The sequence below is a fragment of the Pteropus medius genome, unplaced genomic scaffold, assembly GCF_902729225.1.
Source record: "Pteropus medius unplaced genomic scaffold, Ma_sr-lr_union100, whole genome shotgun sequence".
NCBI lineage: Eukaryota > Metazoa > Chordata > Mammalia > Chiroptera > Pteropodidae > Pteropus > Pteropus medius.
The window spans coordinates 2,881,232-2,908,485 of record NW_024348242.1 but is presented as its reverse complement, the minus strand read 5'-3'; the positions used below and the strand labels follow the sequence as shown (position 1 = coordinate 2,908,485).

General features: G+C 51.2%; 1 protein-coding gene and 1 pseudogene across 1 annotated transcript in view; one reads left to right on the top strand and one right to left on the bottom strand.

Moving 5' to 3' along the window:
- LOC120615992 (transmembrane protein 132B) overlaps nt 1–27,254 on the top strand; it is a 245,614-nt gene that overhangs the window by 6,495 nt on the left and 211,865 nt on the right. The gene's annotated exons all lie outside the window — the stretch shown is intronic.
- LOC120616132 (uncharacterized) lies at nt 17,578–17,694 on the bottom strand (annotated as a pseudogene).

The following is a 27,254-nucleotide window of genomic DNA, read 5'->3' as shown; positions in this document are numbered from 1 at the left end:
GGCGTGATGCAGATTGCAAATGTCGTTTTGCCAAAGAAGTGGCTTCCAGGGTGGCAGGGAATGGGAACATTTTGGGGCCGGTGGAGAGCCACTGGCTGACCCTCGGGCCATGTCTGGCCTGCAGATGTCTCTTGTTAGTTGCTGGCATTTTAAAAGTGGGAGATTTCAGTGGGAGACTTCTGGCTTCTCTCAAGAAACTGGGAGATCTAGGAGCACTGGTCTAGCCCCTTGACCTCTGTGAGACTCAGTTTCCTCATCTGTAAAACAGGCCCTGGCCTCACCCGCTGCTGATCTTCTCCCTCGAAACCTCATTCCAGTCCGCCCCATTCCTTCACGCCCGCCTTTGTGCATTCTTCGTCGTGTGCCTGTTACGGCAGGCACTGTGCTTGCAGCTGGGAATACAGCAGGGACGAGACAGACACAGGCCCCTGTCCTTGTGGGGTTAGCATCGAGGTGGGGAGAGGCAGACACTGAGCTTCATTCATAAGTGAAACGTTTATCGAGTGGTAGCAAGTGCCAGAGAACCAGGAGGCAGGGGGAGCAGAGAGGGAGCACTCGGGAGGGATGTTTTACCATCAAAAAGCAGGGCCATGAAGGTGACGTTTGAGCAAAGACCTCGGGAGGCGAGGGTGTGAGCCAGGCGGCTCTCTTGGGGAAGCGTGTTCCAGGCAGCGGGAACAGCCAGTGCAAAGGCCCTGAGGTGGGCATGTGCTCGGCAGGTTCAGGGACAGAAAGGAAGCCCGTGAAGCCTGAGTCGGGTAGGTGAGTGGAGAGCAGTAGGTGAGGTGGCAGGGATCAGAGCCGGTGGCTTTTACTCGTAGGAGACCTCAGAGGGGCTCCTGCAGGAGTCCAGGCAAGCGATGACGGTGGCTGGGACCACAGGGGTGGCTGTAGAGGGGTTGAGAAGGGTGTAGTTCGCAAGGATTTGGCGATTCATAGATTTGCTCAGTAAATGTCTACCGGGTGCCAACTGTACGCTCATCACTGTCCTTGGAGTTGGGACCAAATCACTACTTGTTAATGATGACATTAACCGACGGAACTGACATCTGTGACTTGGGCTTTGCCTTTCGTGTGATCTTCCCCACAGCCCTGGGGCGCAGGTTGAGGTGGCTGAGTCCGCTTCTGCATCTGTGAGATGGATGTAATGACATGTCATTAATGAGAATAAAATTAAGAGGATCCGATGCCCAGCACATACTCAGCGCTCAATAAGTGGCGGCCATTACTCATAATGCTGTTAGGACAGTTGAGGGAACTGGGGCTCAGGTATGATATTTGTACCTGGAAACAGCTGGCAGAGGTTGGATCGGAACTGGGTTGCATTTTTCTTGCTGGAACCACTACTATTCAAAGAAAGAATTCTTTCTGTGTTCATGATGTCGTTATTCTGGCACAGTGTATTGTTACTTTGCCAGTACAGGTGTTCTTGCTTTGTTTGTAGATGTGTAGGTAAAAAGTTATGTCAATCAGATTCAATTTTCTTCATCTCCTTCCATGATGTTTTAGAGATGCGTGGATTCCATCTGATCTCGTGCTGGCCTGGGATCCTGACACAGTGCTTATTATTTTCTGTGCCTCTTAAACTGGGTATCACCAAACTATGGCCCATGGAGTAAATCCGGCCCTCTACTTGTTTGTGTAAATAAAGTTTTATTGCAACACAGCTGCATCTATTTGTTTACACATTGTCTATGGCTGCATTCTCAAAACAATGGCAGTGTTGAGTAGTTAATGACAGAGATCATCGGATCTGCAGAGCCTAAATAAATGACCTACTTTCTGGCCCTTTTAAAGACAAAATTTTTCTTAAATGGTCAAGCAGGGAATGCTCTGTAAATGTGTGTTTACAGCACTTTGTGATCAAGAACAAGAACCCCTCTTGAATGTCAAAAAAATTATCTAGTTTGTCTGAATGAGAAGAATTGTGGCTTTGGTATCCCTCGTTTGAGGAAGAAAAACATATTGATCGAAAGTTGCCATCAGTTCAGTAATGCTTTTGAACGAATGGGTCTTGGTAATTACAGTAGCATTTATGTAGCATGTTAAAAATAGTAGCGTGTGTATGCAAGATATTTTTTGCTCTACAGGCAAAGCTCCATGATGGCTCACAGCTCAGAAGACCACTTGTAGGGATGCTGCTGGAGGAAACTAGTATTAAAGGAGCCACCAGTTCATTATTTTATGCTCGAGAGAGCTCTGATCACTGGCTCTGTCTTAGGACTTTGTGTTTTTCCTTACCGGGTCGTTTTAAAGATGAACACAGCTCCCTCTATGTTATGCGTGACGCCGGGGTCTGCGACGTCTTCACGGTTCCATACTAAGATCTCGGGTGCACTCGTGGAGATGAAATGCTGCATGCAAGGGTCTGTCACCGTGGTAATCTGGATTCTCATAGTTGCAAGGGACAAAATCGGGAACGTAGTGCTCCTCGGAGCTGCGAGGGTCGAGGAAGACACAGCTTCAGGCGTAGCTGGCTCCAGGGGCTCACCGTCTCTGAATGAGAGTTTCTGCTCTCGCGCTTTCTCTCTTGGCTCTCCTTCCCGCCGTGGTCGCCTAAGTCTCAATGGGCTCCCAGCGCCCGTGGCACAATTGGCCACAGTCAGCTTTCGGCTTTCTTCGAATGTCCCTTTCCTAGTTGTCCCGGCAAGAATCCCGGGACTGACTTTTACTGGACCGACTTGGGCGCCTGCCGACCCCTCACCCAGGGCCTGTGGCTGTGGGGATGGCATCTTGAATCCCATGGGTGACGCTTAAGTCAGAGGCTTGTCTCCGGAGCTGGAATCGGAGACACGTTGGCAGAGAGAGAGGCAGGGCCGGCTTCCCCGAGGAACATCCGCCGCTTCTCCTGGACCAAGAGAGCCCAGCGGGCGAGGTGGGGAGAGCCCCGGGCTGGGAGACCCTCGCGTGTGGGTCGGCGCCCCCAGTGCCGCTCCCCCGGGAGCCCGCGCTCGGCCCGCCTGCCCTTCGCGGGGGCTCTCCGGGCTGCAGCCGAAACTCCTGCGGCTGCTTCACTGTCCAGTTATGTCGCCCATGTTTTGGTTGCCCTGGTTGAAAGGGTGGAGTATCCGGAACGTCCCTGAAAGAGAACTTAGTCTCCGACCCGGCGGACCCACTTCTGGGAAATCCACATTTTCTGCCGAAAAAAGCACCGCTAGCTAAGGCTGCACGTTCGAGATCATTCGTAGCGGCATTGTTCGAGCTGGTGAAAAGACAGATGGCCTGGCTGTCCGTCGGCAAAGTGGCCCTTGGCCGAGTGGTGCCGTTTCTGTGGTGGGCAGGTGGGACTTGCGTCCATTGTCCTGGAGGGGTGACCGTGGCTTGCAGTCGAGTGAGAAGACAGAGTAACAGGGTGACTCATACTGCGCGAGGCCGTTTCGATAGAAACAACCAGAAGAGTCTCCCACGTCTGTGAAACGGTTGACATTTATATAGCGCTTTCTCTGTGCCCGTCACACTTTGGAGCGCTTTACGTATATGGGCTCATCCAGGACATTCGACCAGCCCAGAAGGGGAAATTGAGGCGTCAAGGTGTTAGAGAAGGTTACGCAGCTAATGAGTGTTGGGGCTGTGTGTTTAATCCAGGCCGTTCGGTTGTTAGCTGCCGCTCCATGCTGTTTCTCACACATACCCCCCGTACCCCACGTGGACGAAGGTGCAGATGGACTGCCGACCTCGATGATGGAATGAGCGGGTGCTGGGAACGGAGTAGGGAGGTGGGGAGGAGCCCCAGAGTGTTTGAGACGTTTCCGGGTCCCTGTTGGGGCTGGTGAGACGGCCTCGGTGGGGACCCCCTGAATTTGCTGGTGCTAGTTGCTAGGGTGCATGAACCCAGGTGACTCAGGAGGGGTGCTGCTTGGTGGCTTTGAAGGGAGGGGTTTGTTTTTCTCCCAAGTCAGATTCTGGAGTTGCGTAGCTCAGGACCGTGGGCTGACTCTGTTTCATGCAATCCTTGTGGACCCTCGCTCCCTTCTACCATTCCAGTGTGGTGGGCTTTGTCCTCACGGTCCACGATGGCGCTATAGATGCAGCCATTTCATCTCCATTCCAGGCACCAGGATGGCAATGCAGACAAAGGGTAAAGGATGTGCCTCAATTGTCTTTTACGGAAGAGTCCTAGCAGCCCCAACTAAGGCCACCGGCCCCAACTAAGTCACATGGCCACATCTAGCTGCAAGGGAATCTGGCAAATGCAGTCATTTTAGGTTGCTAAAAAGCAAGAGTTTTTTTTGTTTTGTTTTGTTTTGTTTTAAATGTGGAAAAAGGGGAAAATAGATGTATGTGGCTTGGGGGTAATTACTAGTTAGTCAGTCATGAATGCCTTAGCCGGGACAGCACAGCATTTGAAGGGAAGGTGTGAACCATCGGGGCCTCTTATAATCACACTTGTCTTTGCACGCGTGTGTGTGTGTGTGTGTGTGTGTGCGCGCGCGCATGATTCCATTCTGCCTCCTCAGGCAGAGGCCTGGGAAACAGAGTTTTTCTGTGTACCAGGAGGAAAACAAAAGCAGTTTGGTGAATGCATAACACTATTTCTGTCAAAGACTTAAAAAGAGTTCAAAAAATATTACAGAGAAGTCTGAAGTCCCATCTGAACAATTTCATATTCTTCCAAAAGGTGATCGTTCTTATCAGTTTGCTCTGTTTTTCTATATATATATATATAATATATATATGTAATATAATACATATATATTATATATATATAAAGCTCAGTTTTAAGTTTGTTTTTAATTTATACACACCTTGCCTCTTCCCCAATATTCATGTCCATGTAGAACTGTCCTATTTTTTCGAATTTCTGTATAGTATTTCATGGCATGGAAATCTCAGAGTGTATTTAGCGATTTCCTGCTGCCTCATAAATTGGGGATTCCCCCAGACATAGAAAGAGGGTTCAGAAAGATTTACAAAGGTCCATCCCGCCCACCAGGAACGCTGGGCAGAGATCAGCACCGCGCCCGGATCTCTAGACATTTGAAGAAAGCCAGGGTGTGGTCAAGCGATGGCAGATAGAAGAACTGACAGCCGAGGAGGTGGAGCTAACGGAGAGACAGGGTGACGGGGACTCGCCGGAGAAGCCAGGCCCCTTGCCAAGAGGTGCTGGTCCTCGATGCTTCCCGTGATTCTGCTCCCAGTAGTCCAGCTGTTGATGGTTTCCAGAGGGCTTGGAATGCCAACCGATCTCCTCCTGGCCTTTGTCCAGATTCTGGGAGCTTCAGTCACAGAAAAGGGACATCTTCCAGTTCCCCAATCTGTGTCTCTGCAGCACATTTGTTTCTAATGGAAAAGGCTCTCTGGAAAGCACCACGAATTTATGATGAAATTTTTATTTTCTTAGGATGTATTTTTTAATCCCTCCGCCCACCACCCCCCCACGCCCGCCCCAGTTTAAGGGTTTTTCTCCTAAATTTATGGGCCGAGCTGTTAAGAGGGTCTGCATATTTCAGGAGGAAAAGTGCTGGGGGAGGAGGCGTCGGCCTCGCCGTTCGCAGCAGCCCCACTTACCCGCGCTCCGAAGTGGCCTCGTCCTCCTACTTGGTCAGTTTGCCTGTCATCTCAGATCAGTTCATCGGGGCGACTGATTTCGGCTTCTCTCTCGCTGTAGCACGGAGGACAGTATGAGGGAGGAAGGCGCTGGAGTTTCTCAGTCTTCCCCATCCTTTAAGGCTTCCTCACTCCTTTTATTCCATCTCTGTGAACTTTGAAGTCAGTGTTTGGAGTGAGGAATGAACTTCCGTAGCACTTCCTGGCAGCTTTCGCGCTCTCCCTGCTTAATTAGCATACTTTTTGCTCCTCCTCCAGCTTCTTTCCTCTCGCTGTTTCAAGCACGACTTCAGCTCAGCGTCGAAACCCAGGGCATGAACTCAGGCGGCAGACTGCCCGGGTTCGAATCCCAGCTCCGGCACTTGCTAGCTCCACGACCTTGGGTGAGCAGCTTCACCTCTCTCGCCATAGGCTTCTCGTCTGTGAGAGGGGACAGTGGGAGATGTGTAAGAATTCAGTGCAGTGCTTGAATTCCCGTGGGTCTTTAAGAAAGGTTCGCAGCGCTTTAATACCCTTCTCCATTCACTGAGTGTTTGAACACCTACTGTGTGCCCTAATGTTCATTTTTGTGGCTTTGCTCATCTCTTCTCGCACATAATGTCACAGCCAAATACTGTCATGTGAGCATGGTTGTCTGCTATATTTGCCTTCCTCTGAGACTAACACCCTGATTTTTTTGTGTGTGGGCGGGGAGAACCCCCTCCCCTGCTTGCAGGCCGTGTGGTCTTTCTCTTCCTTCTCCATGGGCGGGCTCATGACTCGTGCTTGACCAATCAGAGCATCTCATCTCCTGGGCCTCGCGGATTGGATCAGGCTTGGGCACCTGACCCAAGCTTGGCCAGTGAGGGCTGGCCCTGGGATATTTGTTGCAAGAGCTGGGGAAGAGGCCTTCCTTGCTAAGCTGGCAGGATGTGAGCCTGGAGTTATCCGTTATTATTGCTGTGTAACAAATTACCACAAACTAATGGCCTCAAACAGCGCACGTTTATCATCTCCCAGTTTCTGTGGGTCCAGGATCAGGCATGGGTTAGCTTTTGCTTCTGGATCTCCGACAAGGCTGTAATCAAGGTATTACCAGGCTGGGGTCTCATCTGAAAGCCTGGCTGGGGAAGGACCTATTTCTGTGCTCACATTTTTGCTGGCGGGTTTCAGTGTTTATGGGCTGTTCTTTGACCAAGGGCCTTTGTTCCTTGCCACGTGGTCCTCTCCATATGGCAGGTTGCTTCATTAAAGCCACCAAGCGACAATCTATTGTGACGTAATCACGGAAACGACCTCCTTCCCACATTGAAGTATTATATCAGTCAGAAGGGATTTACTCAAGGGGTTAGGACCACACAAAGCTGTGAGTGCCACCCGCTGGAGAATACTGGAGTCATCGCAGAAGCTATCTACCCCCTGGAACTTTGTGCGAATTAAGCAACATTGGGAAAAACAAATCTAAGAGATGGACTAGGGGAGAGTTTCCTGGTGACATTGTCCGAGGACCCAAAAGTAACTGTTTCTGGTAGGAATTTGATCTTGAACTTCTCCAGCATGGGACCCAACACGCTTTTTATTTTTTTCTCAAGCTATTTTGAGTTGGGTTTCTGTCACTTGCAACCAGAGTCTTGATGAAGTCCGTGAATGCTTCTCAAATTCCCTTGCCCGGCAGTGCCTGCTCCTTGGATAGGCTCTGGCATTCTTGGCTGAAATCTAGAAAATGTGCACATGCCTTATCTCCCCCCATAGACCAAGTTCATCGAGGGCAGAGTCGTGTGAATCTTTTTTATCTCCCCTTCCCTGTTTTACTTGCGGTGCCTAGAGTGCCGTCAGACTCAGTAGATGCCATCTGCCAGCAATTACTGGTATGAGAGGTTCTTCCTTGTCCCCCACCCTCACCCTGCCAATCAAAACTGTTTCAGAAATGATCTCAGTCTCCTGCACCTGGCGTGTGGCTGCAATGCTGACTGTCAAAAGACGAAAACATCGTTGATGCCGCCCCCTAGAGGCAGCGCAGGGCTGCGCCCACAAATCCCAGTCAAAGCGTGACTATCACAGCTTTCCGTGGGTCATCTTAACAGAAACGACAGGTCACAAGCAGCAGAACTGATAAAAGGTAGCGCTTGGCTCATTCCCTTAACATTTTAGATTTTAAACGATTATTTCTATGACAACCCTGTCGAAATACAAACATTTACTGATACCAACATACTTCTTTTTAGTGATAACGATTTTGTAAGTTTTTTTTAAGGCTTAGTAGACTTTTATTGCCTATCTGGAAGTTAGGATCGCCTGCTGGATGCTCATATAAAAAACATATATATACATCTATGTTTTCTCCACTGAGCTACCTAAAACGCTTTTCGTTAATAATGCATTCGGTCCATTGCAATGACCTGGCCTCGAGGTCACTCGGGGTCCCTTGCATCGCATTTTATTCGTTAGTGGTCAGCCCATAACCCAGGGAAGGGGAATCTGACGCTCCCTCTCCATCCCAGCATGTCGCAGGATTTGCAGACTTATTTTAAAGCCATCGCAAGTGCTTTGGGGCCAGACTGGCCCGGGCGGGGTCCTCAGCAAGGGTTCATCAGTGAATCACCGAAAGGCCTCCGAGCATGACGGGATTGGGCAAGGAAGGGGTGATGGGGTGGGGAGTGAGGGGCTTCTGGGCTCCTGGATGCGTCAGGAAGGCTGTGGGTGGTAGGGTGGAGGGTGGGCCTGCCCGGCCCCCTAGCTGGGAGGAGGGGTTCCTGTAGATCTGAGCCACGTACCTCTGTTTCTTCGGCTTTAAAAATGTTCCACTGCTCTTCCTCAGAGCCACCCGATGGCCCCGGGGCCCTTTTCTGATGACACGTCTTGGGGAACCATGTGGTTCCAGCGTGGTCCCCACAGTTCTGACCTGACTCCCGGACGGCAGGCTTGGTGTGGGGTCCTCCACCTTGGCCACCAGCCGTGGCTTGAAGGCCTCGCAACTTAGCCGGTGGTTATTATTCACTCTCTCCTCTAACTCACTCTTTTCTAAGCGAGTCCTTCAGAGCTGTTAGCATTCCAGGACAGTGGCAGCCGGCCACCTTCATCAGCGTGAGAAATTGGAATTAGAATATTAATGTCACCTGGGGCTTGGGCATATTGTTTCTGTGCTGAGCACATATTTAAAAGGGGGAAAATGTAACTGGCTGCTTCCTCCAGGCCCGAGGCTCCAGGCTCCTGGGGAGTGACCGGAGGGCTTAGACTCCAAACCTGCTCGTTTCTCTGTGTGGGGTTCTGGGAGCCCCTGACCTTTGCCACCTCCTCCTGCAGTGGCTGTAAACCAGCATGTTGTGGCCACATACAGCCCAGGGACATAGCTGTTTGGCCAGCCCAGTGCTTTAATAATTTTTGAGCCAAATTTCAAGAGCTGGAAGATTTAGGATTAAAATCTGGATTTTGGGCGTCTGTTTGCATAGCAGCAGCACTCATCCCAGTGGGGGACTCTTGGCTGCAGTGAGTGGGGGCCGTACCCCCGCAGACACGTCTCCCAATTCATTCAACAGATATTTAGTTGAGTACCTACTATGGGCCAGGCACCCTTGTAGGTGCCGCGGGTAGAGGCCCAGCTGTCCTGGGCTTACAGTCCATTCAGAATGCATCGCTCATTACGTTGCCTGCTCGAGTTCTCCAGACGGCACCGTCCAACAGAAATGTCTACGATGACCGGAGTGTTCTCTGTCCGGTACGGTTGCCACTGGCCACATGTCCCTATTGAGCACTTGAAATGTGACCAGTGTGACTAAGGAACTGAACTGATGATTTCACTTCATTTTGATTCATAGACATTTAAATATAAGTTTAAACAGCCATACCCGGCTATTGGCTAAACCGTTGGAGAGTGTGGCTCTGGATATATGAGTTTGCATCTTCCACTCGATCCAGTTCCTTCACTTAACAGTTGGGGAAACTGAGGTACGTGGATCGTGTAGGGCCAGGTCTGGAACTCGGATCTCGTTGGCGGCTCAGCTGGGATGTCCAGTGTAAGCAGCATCAGGCAGGGAGTGGGCGAGATGACGGTAGATGCAGCTGGAGAGGTGGACAGGACTCGGGTGAGGCCGGGCCGTGCAGAGTGAGAGCAGAATGTGGGTTAAAAATGATCCTAAAAAGAATGCAACAGAAAACGATCGAGGTGAGATTCACCTGCAAAACAACCATTTCAGTGAACACAGGTCAGTGGCATTGAGCACATTTGCAGGGTTCGGTGCAACTGTCACCTCTCTCTAGTTTGAAAACGTCATCGTCATCGCCCCCAAAGGAGACCTGAACCCATTATGCAGCTGCTCCCCTCCCCCCACCCCTTCCCTCACCTTGGCACCCACTGCTTCGCCTTCTGTCGCTATAGATTCGTCTGTTTGGGACATTTCGTGTCAATGGAATCATGCAGCATGCGGCCTTTTGTGCCCGGCTTTCCTCACTCAGCATCATGTCTGCGGGCTTCGCCCGTGGGATGGCGGGTGTCTACGGGGTTCACCCGTGGGACGGCGGGTGTCAGCGCTTCGTCCCTTTTCACGGCTGAGTCACATCCGCTGCTTGCAGAAGGGATTTGGGTTTTGTCTCAGAGCGTGGGGAGCCGACGCAGGGCCTTCGGCAGCGAGCGGTGTCTTTCCGAGTGTGACCAGAGGTCTCGCTTCTCTGGCCCAGCGGTCAATAGCCTTTCCTTTCCCGGTTCCGCGAAGCTGGTCTTCGGCTTTGTGCCCAGGGTCGGAGGCGCGGGGCTGCCCCAGCTGCCAGACCAGGTCCTTCTGTGCCCCTGCGTGCCGTCACTTTGAGCGCCCTCCTTGGATCCCCCTCTGGGTTAATTCGGGGTGCACCAGATGAATTCTGTTTGGAAAATTGACTTGATTTGGGAAGGGAGCGTCCACTGAGGAGAAAGGTCTCCGCCCCAAGGGGCCCTCGCCTGGGAAACGGGGCCAGTGGTGGCGGTAAGAAGCTTGGGGTTAAAGACAGGAAAAAGGAGGTGGGACCCTCCGTCCAGTGCAGCCTGACGAGTGTGAGGGCAGCTCTGTCTGTAAGTGAACGCTGGGCCCGTGAGTGTGGCTGCTGTGGCACCTGGCACAGGCTCCTGACCGACTGTCCCTGGGGAGTGGCCCAGTGGCCAGCTGGGCTCCTTTGTCCCCACCACTGAGAGCAGGTGCCGGCGAAGCGAGCGAGTGCCCTGGTCACTGGGACAGCCCTCTCTTGGGGACAGGGGGCTGGCGCATATCTGCCCCTCCCCCACTGCTGCCTGCTCTGGGGGTGCCGTGGGGACAAGGCATTTGTTTGCTGGGTTTTCTCTATTGTGGGGTCTGACCACAGGGCCAGGAGCAAGGACCACCCGTCTCCTCTCCGCGGCCCTCTTGGCTCGCTCGTTCTGGCCAGCCTGGTGCGGGTCACGCCTGGCAGCGTGGGGACACTCGGTCCCTGTTTCCCGGCCCCCGCTGGTCCTTGGCCTGAGCCCCAGGCCCCTCTGGCAGAGCGCGGTCTGTGACGCAGACAGGCTTCTGTTTTGTGTGGCGGCCCCTCTTCCTTCCATGAGTTTTCCTTTCTCTTTTATTCAGTGGGATCCAAGTGCTATTGATTTTGTTTAAAAAAATATAACAAGGCAAGTTGTGCATATAAACTCTCTTTTTGTAGAAAATGGAAACGTTCTCCAGTCCTGAACTCCCTTCTCCGACCCTGGTGGCCCATTAGAATCACGTATGGAGCTTTAAAGTACCCAGCTAGACCCAGAAGAATCGGAAACAGGTGTTCGAACAAACACTTGGAACTGCCTGAGTGGATTTCCAGACTTTATCCTATGAATCTCATCTGTACCCACTCACTTGTTTTGTCATTCATTCATTCATCCATTCATTCATTCAAGGAACACTGATTTACTGCGTATTTACTCTGTGTCAGGCACTGGTCTAGACTCTGGGGACATATGAATGAACAAGGCAGATGAAAATCCCGGCTCCCTTGTGAGGTGGAGATTCTAGCGGGGGCAGTGAGTGCTGTGGAGAAAGATGAAGCTGGGCTGGAGCCGGGAGTCGTGAGTGGGGCATCACCTCTGTTCCTGGCTGACTGGCAGAGGCCCAGGAGTGTGAAGGAGCGGATCCCGTGGCCGTCTGGGGCGGGGGTGCTCCAGGCTGTGGGAGCAGCAAGTGCAAAGGCCCCGAGGTGCCTGGTGTGTTCATGGAACAGCAACGTGACTGGTGTGGCCAGAGGGTTCGTGGGACAGGGCAGAGCAGACCAGGCTGGTGGTGAGGCCACATCACAAAGGGCAGCATTTTCGAATTCTACCCTGAGTAGAATGGGGACCCACTGGAGGGCTTGAGCAGCGAAGTGACCTGGAGCATTCCCCACTGGAAAAACTTCAGTCCGCTGAGGTGTGGGGAACAGACAGGGGGCAGGTGGGGTGGGGTGGAGGGGCAGCAGCGAGGTGGGGCGGTTGGTGGGGTTGGGTTTCGGCCTAAGTTCTTAGAAGAGCTGATTTGCAGCAACTCTGCGGGGCAGTCGGAGGCTGCCCCAGGTTCAGGGGCATGTTAACATGAGATGCTGAGTGTCAAGTGCAGAGCTGGATTTATGGTCTGGTGTTGAGAATTTAAACTCCCTCCTGACCCAGATATTTGCCTCCCAACCAGCTCTCCACCGCACCGTCTTCCTCTCCCTGGCCAGTCCATTCACAATGTTGTGGAGTTACCACATCTGTCTAGTTTGAAAACAGTGTTCATCGTCCCAAACAAACCGCGTCCCCATGAGCAGTCACTCCCCATCCCTCCACCCAGCCCGGGGCAGCCACCAATCTGCTTCCCGTCTGGGTGGCCTGGCCTGTTCTGGACATTTCATGTAAATGGGATCATACAATATATGGCCTTTTGTGTCTGGCTTCTTTTACTTGGAATAATGTGTTTGAGGTTCACGCAGGTGGTAGAGTGTGTCACCGCCTCATTCCTTTATTATGGTTGAGTAATATTCCACTGTATGGATGGACCATAGTTTACTTATTCATTTATCTGTTGATGGACGTTTGCGTTGTTCCTGCCTTTTGGCCATTGTGGATAACGCTACTGTGAACATTCACGTGCAAGCATTTGTTTGAACACCTCTTTCCGATTCTGGGTCTACCTGGGTACTTTAAAGCTCCATACGTGATTCTAATGGGCCACCAGCCTGAGAGCCATCCTAAGCACCTTAGATCCTGCCCCAGAGGGTGGCTGGGAGTGGGTGAGTACAGAGTGGTGGGAGCTGGGATTCTGAGTTGGCCACAAAACGGCTTCTAACGGGTCACGCTGTGGCTTCTTGCCCAATGGTGCCTTCTCTGGCCCAGACACGCTCTATAAATAACCGCTCTGTTTGATTTGTCTGCTTAGCAGTATCGCGGTCTGAATGAATCTCTCTGTGTCACCTATATGGGTGGTTTACTCACATGTGATGTGGATTCCCTCACTCAGGACCAGAATGCGGTCTTCCTGAGAAAAGGCCAGACCCCCCGTGTTTGCCTCTGGATTCCTAGCACCTGGAGACGCCTCCCCCACAGCTCCCTTCTGCACCCTCAGCCCCGAGGGCCTTCTTTGTGTCTGTGGCGAAAACAGGAGCCGGGGCTTCCTCCTGGTCTCCCAGCACCCTCGGAATGTCTCCACCACTGTGGCCTGATTCTCTCTGCTCTGCCAGAGGGGGCAAACTGACAGAACGTTGACGGGTATTCCAGAAAGGGTCACTGATAACAGGCCTTTGATCAGCTCCTGAGGAAAGGTGTCGGAGGTTCCTTTTCTGGGCCGGAATGGGAGTGCAGCCCGACGCTGCGCAGATGTCTGGACTAGGGGATGGGAGAGCGGGGTGGGGAAGGGGTCCGCCCCAGGCCCGGAGCTTTCGGAAGGCATGACCAGCCTCCTTCATCATCCTCGCAGGCCCCGCCCCGTGCCACCGCCCAGGGAGGAGTGGTCAGGCTCCAGAGCCGCTAACCCGTGCGCACGCCGTCCCTGCACCTTCTGGTCTGTAATTAAAACGCGACTTGCCACGCTGATGGCCTCGAGCAGTGAAGTTCATCTGGAAGAGTTTGTCATCTGCAATGTGTAATTAGTCACATATGATGCTTGTATTAGCTCAATTAACAGTTATGGTGATTAATGTGGTATCAAAGCAGAGCCATAAATCAACAGATTTGGGCCTCGCGGTTCAAGGCAGAGCACCAGCTCTGGCCGGCCCGGTGGCGTGTGACTGCGACGCAGCTTGGCCGGGTACTGGGTGGTGAATAGAGCCAGACCCGGGGTCGCGCACCTGGCGGAGTCACTCGGTGGCATCTCTGAACCTCAGCTTTCCCGCCTCCAAATGGGGTTACCAGCGCCTCCCCCAGATCATTCTGTGGCTCAGCTCCTGGACGTGTTTCGGGTAGGGCGCATCTCTTTTCCCCAGAGACCCCTTCTCTTAATTGCAAAGCGCGCCGACGATCATCATCGACCGAAATGAAAGCCGTCCCCGCCTCTGACCCAGCGAGTCCCCCTGGACTGGCTGTCACCGCCATGCATGTCCGCGTGGCCCCACACATGGCCGCGGCCGCTGTGCGCGAGGAGGTCTGGGAATTCCTGACCCGGGTCCGATGAGCGCGAGCCACCCAGGCAAGGCTGCTGGGGAACCGAGGCGGGTCCGCCACGGGGACGCGGCGGGGGCGCAAGGGGCGCTGCTCGTGGATGACGCGAGATGGAGGACGCGGTGGGGAGCGCCGCCCCGCGTGGGAACAAAGGGGAACACGAGTGTGTGGTCGCAGGTGCGTGTGGGGCTCCTTAAGGGTTCCCCCGAAACTGCCTGCGTTGGTCACGTCCTGTCAAGGAAGCGGCTGGCCTGGGGTCGCAGAGAGGCCACCCAATTCTTACCGTGTACTCACCGGCACCTTTTCGGTTGTATGCCACGTGCATTTATTATTTATGGAAATAATTTAATTTAAGAATATTTTAAACGAAAAATGAAGACGGCAACCGCCTAACCCACCTTCGCCCCAGAAGTGAGAAAAAGGGGCTGGCGTCGCCTAGCGCTTTGCACAAATTCTCTCATTTAGTCCTTGCGATTTTTTTTTTTCCCCCCCGAAGCGATTTTTTTCTTTGCTGTGGAATTGTAACATTTTGTATCTGGCTTCTAAATTTTTAGCACAGAAATGAAATCTGAAAAATCTCAAACACCCACGCGGTGGCATTCGAGGGTGAGAGAGAAGAAACCCTTTTCTCCTATTCGCCCCTCCAGCTGAGCTGGGGAGGACCCCACAGGGAAGCTGGGTGCCCCGCCCCCCATGCTCCCTGGTCATTGAGACAGAATGCTGAGGTTGGGAAGGAGAGGAGAGAAGCGTATAATTCTTGTTGAAGCTTTTTTTTTTTTTTTAAATTAGAATATTCAGTAATTCTATACCCAGGTTTATACCCCAAAGAGCAGAAAACAGGGACTCAGAAATAACCTGAATGTTCATGAATGTTCATAGCAGTGCTATTCACAGGGGCTGGGGTCTCCTTTTGGGGTGATGAAAATGACTTGCAGCTAGATGGAGGTGGTGATTACGCAACATAGCACATGTACGAAATGTCTCTGAATTGTTCCCTTTCATTGAGAATTTCGTGTTATATGAATTTTTATCTCAATTAAAAAAAAAAATTAGAGCCATCTGTAGTGAGAGGTCCTGATCTAGATTATTTGTTCATTGCTCAAGTTGGGATAAATTGGACTTAAAAAAAAAAGGTAGCTCAAGTGGTGAAGCTTCCGGCAACGTCTTGGGGACGTGTCGGAGAAGGGACGTGTCGGAGAAGGGATGTGCACGTCAGAATGTGGACAGATCTTCTGGATGACACCGACGTCACTTCACAGTTTCTGCTCCCTGCACGCCCTAGCAGCTACTAGGACACATATTTTTATTTTGTCTACTTTTTTAATAGGAAAAGTTGCAGAGTTTATGAATTGCTCTGTGGCACGCTGAGCAGTACATCTTGGTGGACGGAGGTGTGTTTCATTCAGGTTGGGGACGGGGCCTCCTTCCTTCCCCAAACCACCTCTCGTCTGAACCGGGGCCGATCTTGTCCTGACCCACATCTGTGTGACTGACCACCAGGGGTGACCCTGCCTCACTGCCTGGAGGTCTGTAAAGAAGTCTGCGGGATTTTGTCTGGCTGCAAACCTTTATCAAGCCTATGAGATGAAGCTATATCGTGGAGGCTGAGCCACTGCTTAAACAAGTGAAGATTAAACTCCTCTATATTCAGTATTGATTTGATCTGGGCATCCTGCCAGTCTTGAGGAAACCAAGATGGTGATGCAGGCCCTTCTCTCTGGGCCTCTCCGAGGCGTATAGGGTGGCAAAGCTGACCAGGCTCAGGCTTTCCGACCTTGGGGGAGCACCGCTGTATTACTGGCTCTGACGTTTTCCTGGCCAGGCGGGTGATAGCAGGTCTTGGAGGGTGCGGAAGCCCGCTCACGGGTCTCCCTGACCATGCCCTTGTCCTCCTGTGTCTGTTTCTCAGATCGGAGGTGGAGTGAGCCTTTTAAGATGTTGAATCAGTTTGTGTCCCTCCTCTGCTCCGAGCTCTTCCATAGCTCTCAGCTCACTCAGCGTGAAAATCCAAAGTCCTGGGCATGGCTCACGCATTCTCCATTCTCTTGCTTGTGCTTCGCCAGCCACTGGCCTCCTCACTGGCTCCGACAGGCCAAGCACATACCTACCCCAGGGCCTTTGCATGTGCATCTGTCTGGAATGCCCTTTCCTGATGTGTGCGAGGCTCACTTCCTCAGTTCAACGTGGTTCTAGTCATATGCCATCATTTCGGAGGGGCGTTTTTTGACCTTGGCACCCAACATTCTCTTCCTCTTTTATCTTGCTTCATTTTCCCCCGTAGCATTTACAACCGCCTGACGCAGCGTAGAGTCTTCGGTTTATCTGTGTTTTGCACTAGAACGTCAGCTTTATGAGAGCAGAGACCTCCTTTGTCTAATTCGTGGATATATCCCCAGGACCTAGCCCAGTGCCTGGAACGTAGTAGGTCCTCATTAAATGCTAGTCGAATGACTGTTTAATCAGCACTTAATGCTCTTCCGCACTTGGCACGCGAAGGTTCAGAGGGAATGAGACATGCTCCTTCTTTTGTGACAACCAGAAACGTCTCTGGACAGTGACAAATGTCCCGTGGGGGCCAAAACTGTCCGCATTCGAGATAATGTTTACTCCCATCCATCCCATTATATCAATATCTTTGAAGGATCCGGCAGGAACTGTAGATTGGATAAATGACAAGGAACTATAAATTCAGTGCAGATCATAACGTGAAATTGCAAGTTTTGCAAGAAATGCGGGATTTCAGGAAGTCAATGAAAGTGATGCTGGTGAGTCGCCGGAACCACGGCAAAACCACTGACCAATGAGAAGTCCCGGAGTGAAAACAGGAAATCGACCAAGCGGCGAATTGAACGGGCACTTCGAAATAGAATGATTTGAATATCAAAGGATTAAGAGGTGACCTTGGGGAAATCAATGATGCCCTGACTATTCTCGCAAAAATGCACGTCTTTATGGTCACATAACAGGAGTGGAATGAGGAGGGGAGGATGTGGATGGCACACCCCGCCCTTAACGGTGTCGTCCGGTGAATTAGATGATTACTCTCAACATTTTGCCGTTGTTTTAGTCCAAGGACGGGCCGATAGCTGCAGTTATAATTCACATTTATTTAAAACAGAGGAAAGTGGGCTGATTTGCAACATTTTCATTTCACTTTTCATGCTAAAGACATGCCTACTCATGTCTTTCGTTTTTTTTCCTTTGGTGGTAAAATTCATCATAACATAAAATTCACCATTTAAACCATGTTAGTGTACAAGCGGCATTTAGTGTACTTACGGTGCTGTGCAACCATCACCACTATGTAGTTCCATCGAATTTTCATCACCTCAAAATAAAATCACCCATTAACAGTTACTTCTCCTCTTGGCCACTGCTAATCTACTTCCTGTCTCTAGAGATTTGTCTATTCTGGACATTTCATATAGACGGGTTCATCTTTTTTTTTTTTTATTATTTATTATTATTTATGTCTGCAGCACCCGGTCTTCCTAGGTGGTCTCCCATCCAAGTACTAACCAGGCCCAACCCTGCTTAGCTTCACGAGATCAGATATCGGGCTTGTTCAGGGTGGCATGGCCGTAGCCTGTAGGCCGTGGCTCCACAGGGGCGCAGACCCAGGACCTTCTGCATGTAAAGCAGATGTGCTAACCGCTACACTATGCAACCACATCCTAGATAGGATCATCTAATAGTGGCCTTTCAGGTCTGGCTTCTTTCACTTAGCATAAAGTCTTTGAGTTTCTTTCACGTCGTAGCACGTGTCAGCACTTCATTCCTTTACATGGCTGAATAAATTTCTAGGCCACATTTTACTTGTCCATGAATCTGAGGAAGGTACTGTTGTCCATTTCATTTTGCAGCTGAAACTTATGTACAGAAAAGGTCAGCAAATTGCCTAAGATCGCATAAGTCAATGTGCTCCCTACCCGGCCAGGCGATGGGGAGGGTCGGATGAAACGCTGCATGGGCACAGTGGAACGAGGCTAGCGTTAGTTAGGTCTGCCCTCTGCAGAGTCTCAGTTTTCTCCTCTGTAGAATGGGAGTAAGATCTACCTCTTAGGCTTTATCGGACTGGTCATTCTTCCATGTATTCGTTAAGCCGGCACTACACCAGCACCGGAGGGTGATGAATTATCCTGACAAGGGCCCTGCTCTCGCGGAGCCCATGGCCTTGATTTTCCCTAAGATTGGAGCGGGCAGCACAGGGCAGACTCCTTCCAGGCCAGTGCAGGTGGCATTGTAAGTGCCTTAAGGACTCATGGGGTGATTTCCTCTTGATCTTAGGGCTGCTCGTCTTGCAGGGTCATGCGGCTCAGAGACCAAGGCAGATGTTGCAAGTGTGGAGGACGCTCTCATCCCTGCCCTCACCCCTTGCCATTCCTGTGATGGTCCAGCGTCCCCCTGCTGATGCCTGTGGGTTTCCTCTGGCCGTCAGGGCTGCGGTGTTTGTGTGCAGGGCTGAACAAAAGTGCCAGGAATGAATGACTTCTAGGAGTCCTGCTCCTTGGGGTGGGATAACTCCGAGTTTTTCCTGCACTGTCTCCCAGGGCTGCCTGGCAGGACGGAGCCCAGTTGCCCAGCGTATTCTGCGCTGTATCAGTGTCCTGGCGTGATATCGCGCCTTTGATCTGTCTCAATTCTCTGCTCCCCTCCCAATGTTTCCTGGGTCATCTCCCGAATCGACCACCTGCATCTGATTCTCGCCTCAGATGTGCTTCTCGGGTTCCCAGATCAAGACAGCAAGATCTGGGATCTGCCACCACACCCAAAGCCGGTGGCCCAAGAAGCCCCTCTCTCTTGTCCTTGGTTTCTGAGCCTCGTGAGGTGGACCGTGAAGCTCCGGGGAGGCCGGACCGGCCAGAACTCGCAGGGCTTCTCCTTCCCCAGCCTGCTGCCTTCATTAGCACCTGGGGGGCTCCCGGGACCAGAACACATATGTGAGAACAACTGCAGATGGTCGGCGTGTGAGGAGGGATTTGTCTCCTGGATCTGGATTAATGGAGAGTTGTGGAGGTGGCCGCCGCTGGGTGGGAAGGCAGCAGCAACCCTCTCGGCTGCTGGCCTTGAAAAGATCCGGGGGAAAAGTGGAGCAGTTTGGGCCTCCCCCGCATTTCTGGCCTGCCGTGTCCACAGGGATGGGCCGGAACTCAGGCACAAGAGAGCCCAGGTGCTTTTGCAACAGGGCGAGCGGTCGGGGCTGAACCTTTTCAAGCCTGGAAGGCCCACTTCTGCGGTCGGAAACCGGCGGTGGGCACGTGGTGCCCGGAGGGACGGAGAGAACCTTCTTCAGGACACGCTGTCCTGGTCGCCTGCCCCCGCGACCTCTCCCTTTTTGCCGGAATTACAGGTGTGCTGGAGATGGTGGGCCCAGCTCCAGAGGTGAATCCTGATTGGTCTCAGCCGGGGCGTCAATCAGCTCCCTCTTGGCCAGTGATTGGGGAAGGCCCGGTCACGTGGCCAGGGTCCAGCCAATGAGCTGGAAAAGCAGGTGTGCCGGGGGCTTCTTTGAAAAACCTCCCTGAGGAGAGAACCCGGAGAGAGTCCTTCCTCCGCCGCCCCTGCTTTCCTGCTCGGGACGCAGTCGCGTGAGGACTCGACGCCTGGCGGCGGCGAGGGGACAGCTTGCCAGCACGCCGAGGAAGGCAGAGCAAAACGCTGGAACGACGCCCGGACCCCCGGTGACGCCATCGAGCCTCGGAAGCCATCCTGCCGCCGCCCACCTCTGGGTGTCTCGTTAAGTACCGAACACACGTCCTTATGGCTTAAGCCGCTTTTAGTTGGGTTTTTCTGTCATTTCAGCCAAATGCTTCCTGATGGATAAGGTCACCACTTTGGAAAAGTCTTTCTGGGGGATTCTTTAATATTTTAACACCTGTTCCAGGACTCGCCTTTGAACTCTCTGCACTTTCCTAAATTAGAATCGACTTACATTTTGCTCCTGTGACATGTGAGTGCACTGAATCCTGGCCCAAAAGGGTCCTTGGTGTGACTCGGTCATTCTGTATCAGTCAGGACTCTCGTGGTTGCCATGGAGAGAAACCCAACTCAAACTGGCAGGATAAATGATCTGTCTGTCTGTCTGTCTAATCTTTCTAGCTATTGAAAGCGTTTATTGGCTCTGCAATGGCAAATCGAGGCACAGATTGTCTTCCGCGCAGCTTCAGGTACAGCTGCATCCAGGAGCTCAGACGCTGTCATGGGGACTTTCCTCTCCCGCTCCTGGCTTTGCGTCCTCTGCTGGCTGTGTCCCTGGGCTGGTTTTCCTCCTGAGGTGTCAGAATAGCTGCGGATGCTCCCAGATTCATAGGCTCCTGCCCTCCCAGTGGAAAGGGAACTGTTCCTGCTCAGTAGTTTCCCCATGTCTCCCAGAACGTCATCTACTGGGCCCAGCTGGAGACCATCCGGGGACCAATCACCCCTTTCAGGGAATAGAAAGCGCCAGTTGGCCTGGGTAGCATGGATCTCCCTGAAGCAAACCCCACCCCAATCCAGGTTGGGAGTGGGGGAAGGTAGCTCCCCAAAGGAAAGCTGGGAAGATGAACAGAAGGAGGGTTGGAGCCTGAGCAGGCAAAAACAACAGCTGCCTCCTGCAGCCTAAGGTATTCTGTGGGGAGAGGAGACACTGCTGACTTCCGGTAGTTTCTTTTTATAATCGCTGGTTGTAGAACCTTTTGTTTAAGAAAACAAGCTTACACGTGAAGCCATCCCCTAAAGGAGAAGGAAGTATTGGGAGCATAGGCACCTGGAAACCTGTTAGAAATGCAGATTCTTGCTACCCCACCTCCCCCCAGCTCCCAGGCAGCCAGGAGCTCAGCGGTTGGGGCCCAGGAGTCTGTTCTGAGGAGTGAACCGCCAGGTGAACCTGATTTGGCTGTGGTTTAGGTTCAGAACCGTTGGGATAGCAAAACAGAAAGATGGTGGTTTGGTTGTGGGTTCAGGACCTGTCTACACTGCTGCTTTCCCTCTCTCTCCCCTCTGTGAGTGTGTTAGTTTCCTAGAGCTGCCACGACAAATGACTGCCAACCCAGTGCTTTTAAAACGATGGTTCCGAAGGCCAGATGTCTGAAATCAAGGTGTCACTAGGGCCACACTTCCTCTGGAAGCTGTAGGGAAGGGTCCTTCCTGCCTCTCCCAGCTTTGGGGGGTGGGGGGCAGTTCTTGGTCTTCCTTGGCTGGTGACCTCATCACTCCAATCTCTGCCCGTGTTGTCACATGGCCTACTCCTTGTGTGTTCCCCTGTGTCTCTTCTCCTTGTAAGGACATCAGCATCGGATTCAGGGCCCAACCTAATCCAGTGTGACCTCATCTTAACTAGTTACATCTACAGGGAACCCATTTCCAAACAAGGCCACATTTTGAGGTTGCAGGTGGACATGGATTTGGGGGGAACACCGTTCAAATTGCTACTCTCAAACTCAGTGATTCCGGACATGTGGACTTAAGACCACATCACCTTAAGTCCGTGCAGGAAAACTTGAGCACATTTTTTTCAATAAAAACAGTGTAGATAACCTTGCACATTTACATTGCCCTTGTCCCTGTGGTTTTGAAATGTGTTTTTTAGTGGTGGAACTCTTATTCCTGCAAGAAATACTGTGCAGGAACACTGGCCATAACACAGCTCCGCCACCTGGAACCAGGTTGGAAGCCCCGCCCACGTTTTGCCCAGACATTTTTTAAATTCCAGGATTCCAGAGAACAGAGTTGAAAGCAATTGCTTATGTATTTTTTCCTCAAAAAAAGTTAAAAGAAAAAAGGCTTATAATTCACGTACCAATCACTATTAATATTTTAAAAAAATACATGTACTTGGTAAAAATGCTTCAAATAGTACATAAAGTTACAAAATGTGACCTCCTTTGTGTCTCCCCACCAAAACTCAGGCTTTCGATACCACTTACCTATCATTCCTGCAGAATCTTAAATGCACATACCAGTCTGTGTGTGTGTGTGTGTGTGCGTGTGTGTGTGCGTGTGTGTTTATGTGAAGGAAGGCATAGTGCACACACTTTTACACTTTGATTTAAAAAAAAATTAGTTTGTATTCCAGAGCTCTTCCCACAAATGCCTATGTAGATCTGCCCTATCCTTTGTAATAGCTACATAATATTCCATTGTCTGCATTTATTTATTTAATAAATCTCCCAGTTGATGGGTATTTACATTGTTTCCATTTTTCTCCCCATTGTAAACAATGCTGGTGTGAACATCTTTGCCTTTCTCGTGCGTTATCAGCGTCTCTGAGTCAGTCCCTTTGTTCGCTTCTGTCTTGGTTCTTTTTGGGGTGTCTCTGTGAGAGCGTTTCTCATTTGAAGGATGTGGAAGTTTGAAAGTGAGGTGGTGGCCCCATGTTACGGGCCCTTGATTTCTTAAATTTCCTTTTCCAAGAACTTCTCAGAAAACTCAACTTCTTGCTTTTCTAACTTTCAACCTACTTAGACAAATGCCTGCAATAGACAATCTCTGATCATGGAATTTTCCTGATGAATTCCCAGCCAATAAACATCTCCTGATTTGTTGAATTATAAATTGGCTTTAGAATAAAGTTTTAGGCACAAATATAGAATTGACACCTGCTTGCCAAGACAGACAGGAATGTGCTGTAAATATTGGGACAGGGTTAAATGTGCAAAGTCACATTCTGCATTTTTTCCCTCTCATAAATATATAAATAGATCCCATGTTTTTCCTAAGGAACCAAGCTTGACTCCTTTGGGCAATTAATTAATTGAGATGTTCAGTGAAATTGTTTTGTTGTTTTCTGTTTTTAGATCTGGCAGAAGTATTATTATGGACTCTTCTAGTTAATCAGCAGATCTTTTTTTTTTTTTTTTGCCAATTCAATTTAATTTGATTATTGATACATTTATTTTTATTTAAATTTTTTTAAAAATTGCAGTTCCAGGTATGCAACATGGTGATTAGACATTTATATAACTTACTTAGTGATCACCCTGATCGATCTAGTACCCATCTGATGCCACACGCAGTTATTACAACATTATTGACGATATTCCCTATGCTGGACTTTACGTCCCCGTGACTGTTTTGACCTACTCATTGTACTTCTTAATCCCTTCCTCCTTTCACCCACTCCCCCAGACCCCCTCCCACCTGGCGACCATCTTGTTCTCTGTATCTACGAGTTTGTTTCTGTTTAGTTCGTTTGTTTTAGATTGCACACATAAGCGGAATCCTATGGTCTTTGTCTGACTTCTTTCACTTGGCATAATACCCTTAGGTCTACCCGTCACCCCCAAAGGAAACCCCACACTTATAAGTAGTGTCTCCCCATTCCCCATGGTCTCAGCCCCCAACAACCACTGGTCCGCTTTGTGTGTCGATGGATTTGCTGATGGTGGACATTTTATGTCAATGGAATTATACAAATATGTGACCTTTTTTCCCCAGCTTCTTTCATGGAACACTGCATTTTTGAGGTTCATGTTGTAGCATGCATTTAATTTCTTTTTATGGCTGAGTAATAGTCCATTGTATGGACAGACCACATTTCCCCCCTAGTTTTATTGAGGTATAATTGACATATAATATTGTATACGTTTAAGGTGTACAACATAATGATTCGATGCATAGATTGTGAAATGACCACAGTCAATTTAGTTAACATCCCTCACCTCATAGTTATTTTTACCCCTTGTAATGAGAACTTTTAAGATTTACTCTCTTAGCAACTTTGAAGTATACAAAACAGTATACAGTAAACAGTAAAGGGACAAACTTCCAGTTATAAGACAAATAAGTTCTGGGGATATAACAGACAGCATGGTGACTATAGTTGACTATAGCTCACCACCCCTGAGCCAGTGGGTGGAACACACCTCTAAGTCGCCCTGCCTAGACTATCCACCGACTCTCGACCCTTCTGCAGTGCCACTGACCCACATCAGGCCGAGCATGCGCAGTGGTCCAGCGGCCAGAGAGGGCCTCAAATAGAGAGGTGGGGTGTTCCAGTGAGGACGTTATCAGACTCTGGGAGCCGCCCGCCAATGTTGAAGGCGGCCTCCAGCGGGCTGTGGCTTTCCTTTGATGTCCCCACTTCAGACAGGCTTTCTGGGACCACCCAAATGTCCTCTCTCCTGGGACCCTGTTCATCTCCTTCCCAGACGTCATTTCGACATATCAGCATGAGTTGGCATACTTGTTTAAAGTTGAGTTTGCCTCTCGGATGGTGAACTTCACGGCGGCAGCATCCAGCATTTGCTGGTTGGTGTGTCCCTTGCACTCAGTGACCATCCTGTGCAGAGTGGATGCTCAGTGTACCTTGTCCAGAAAACGAATCGGTGTTTCCGCTGCTCGCGGGTCTCCTCCCTGAGGCCGTCAGAAGGGCTATGGCTCCAGGAGCAGGTTCTCACGTCCCAAGGACTGAGTCTGTTGCACGTTTCGCTCGAGAATGCCACACAAGCTTGAGATGTAGGGAGCATAGAATAATGGCTCATATTTATTTTTCAAAACCAGACTTGATTGTATTTGGATTTTGTGTTGCTGCTTTTTTCCGCCTAAAGGGACGGGCTTCTAAGAGTAAAGACAGCGAGGAATTTCTGGGAGGTTATTACATATTTTCTTTCACGTGGCCACCTCCGTTTGTCCAAACAATCTCAAATCCAACTTTGCTTCCTCTGCTTTGTGCAATGCGGTTTCTCTTGTGCGGTTTCTCTTCCGGCTTCGGGCCGTTCCGCTGAAGTTCATTCCTGAGAGCACGGGATGTTGATTTTGTACTTGTTAATTTATTGCCCTCAGAGAGCTGTTTTTATAAGTCCGGGGCTTCCATTTTCTGGGCTTGATTTTTGAGAAGAATTGTGTTTGGAAAGATCTGGAAACCGATGAGACAAGATGGTTGGATGGTGGAGATGAGCGGAGGGTGAGCTGGTCACATTCATTTTTCACCTGTGTGGGAATTTCACGGGACTACCGACCAATATGGATTCGATTCCTCTCAAAACTCTGGCTGTTGAGAATAATTAGAAGGAATCGGAGAGTCAGTAAGAGAAATGGGCGGTAAAGCAGATGGTAGACCTGAAGGAGACACATTCATTCCTTTGTTAAGAAAATCCTGGTAGACCCACACCATCCGGTCTCTGATTCAGTGCTGGGGGCAGAAGATGGAAGATACAGACCCTTGTGCTCAAGAGACTTAATTCTCTAGGGGGAGACTGAGTTTACGTCCAGTGCAGTACTTTGGCAGCAGCACGCCCAGAGAGCTCATAGGAGGGTAGAACTGAGATGCTTAGAATAGGAAGATCAGCGGGGGCTTCCTGGAGGAGGTGACAAATGGACAATTCAGTTTTGGAGGAGCGAGAGCTCAAGGAAGGTTAGGTGAAGTCTCAGGCTTAGAAACTGTAAGGCAGGGGGAGTGAGATCTGCAAGTGCTGATGGTGTGGCTGGTGCTGTGATCCGCTTTGCTCTGACATGTGTCCCCAGGGATGGAGCTAAGGCTCTCTCTGGCCTTGGGGATTGGACTGTAGCCACTGTCACGCTTCCCGTGGTTGTAAGAACCAGGAACTCAAGCCAAACTGCTTAAAAAAAATCTCGCTCCCTTTGGGTGTATATAACATATAAAGGAAAAGTTCAGGCTTCAGGCCACTTTCAGGCACGGTTGGATCCGGGAACTCAGGGTGTCCCACGGGAGCACAGTCTTTGCTTCTGTCCCTTGGCTCTGCTTTTCTCTGTGCTGCCTCCGTCCTCACACGCATGGCCTCCTCCCCGTGGCGGGATGGCTGTCAGCAGTTTGAGCCGACGTCCTTACCTTTCCACAGGCGCAGCAGAACAGCATGGCGTGTCTCTCCTGAGGTGGGGCTTTGGCCTCCCACGGAGTGTGAGCTGGCCCCGGGGAACGGTCTCGAGATCTGGAAGGTGGAGGTGAGGCCGAGCCGCCCTTCTGCCATTTCTCCAGGCGAGCACTGTCGTGCGGGTGTCCGGCTTTCCTGGGGCAGAGTCAGACGTCCCACTGGCTGCTCATGGCTTTGAGGGGGTGGAGAGGCAGGCTGCGGAGTACCAGCTTCTATGGGGTGGACAGCAGCAGCCATGGCGTCACGGTGGCAGCCCGAAGATCGTGGCTCTTTCTGGATAGCGGTGGCTTCCTTATCGTGCTTGCCCCCAGATGGTGGCCGTGGTGGTGTGATGCAGGAGCTGGCGGCTATGCTGGCAACTTTCCGGTGGCTTCCTGATCGTACAGGAGACAGCCACTCCTTTGTGCCCTGGATCTGCCACGTGGCTTGGAGCGTCCTTTCTGGAATATTAATCTACAGAGCCGGTCTCTTCAGTCTTCCCGAGCATCCATCAGCTCTGCTTCCTGCAGGCCCCTCTCTGTGTCAGCTGACTAGAGTGGGTTCTGTTCTCTGCAACACAACCTTGGCCAACCGGCTAGTGTCTCCAGGCTGCGGTGGTCACATCGGAGTCGAGTGAAGGCCGAGTCGGTTTCGGAAGAAGTCCCTGTCACCTCCTCGAGTGGCAGGGCAGGCTTCAGAGAAGGGCCGTCTGACGCCTGGCACGTGTCCCAGCTGCCTGCCCCCTGGACGGGGCCCGTTATCAGAGCCGCTGCCTCGCCAGGGCCTCTTACCGTGCGTCCTGCCAGCCCTGCTGACCTACCTTGCAAGCAGAGGTCGTTAAAACCCCACGTCAACAACGCCCGGCCTTGAGTAGTCTAGAGTCGGAGTGTGGGCTCGGGGCCCAGGTGTCCTAGCATTGACCTCCAGGGTCCAGCAGACCACTTTGTAAAGAACACGCACCTTACTTTTATAGAGGCGTGATCCTGTGAACGTGAACGCAGGTCTTTTCGCTTCGAACACACTTCCTGGACCCCCCATCGCTCCCCCAGCCCCGGCTTCTCCCACGTTACGGTCTCCCCGGGCTCGTGTCCATACGTTCCTCGCACTTTGGAACTGGGTCACATGGTGCGACGACTCAGTGAACAGGCCCCGGACACGGACGTGGCAGAGCCTGTGTGCCTCGCCCGTGGTTATGAGCAGACAGGAGGTCTGAGCATCTCGCACAGGCCAGTGGTACTTCCTCTAAAGCAGGGATTTTCGACCCATTTTGTGCCTTGGGCCCCTTTGGTAGTTAGGCCACGCCGTCTCAGGAAGACGTCTTTAAATGCACACAATAAAATAGGGTCACAAAGGAAGCC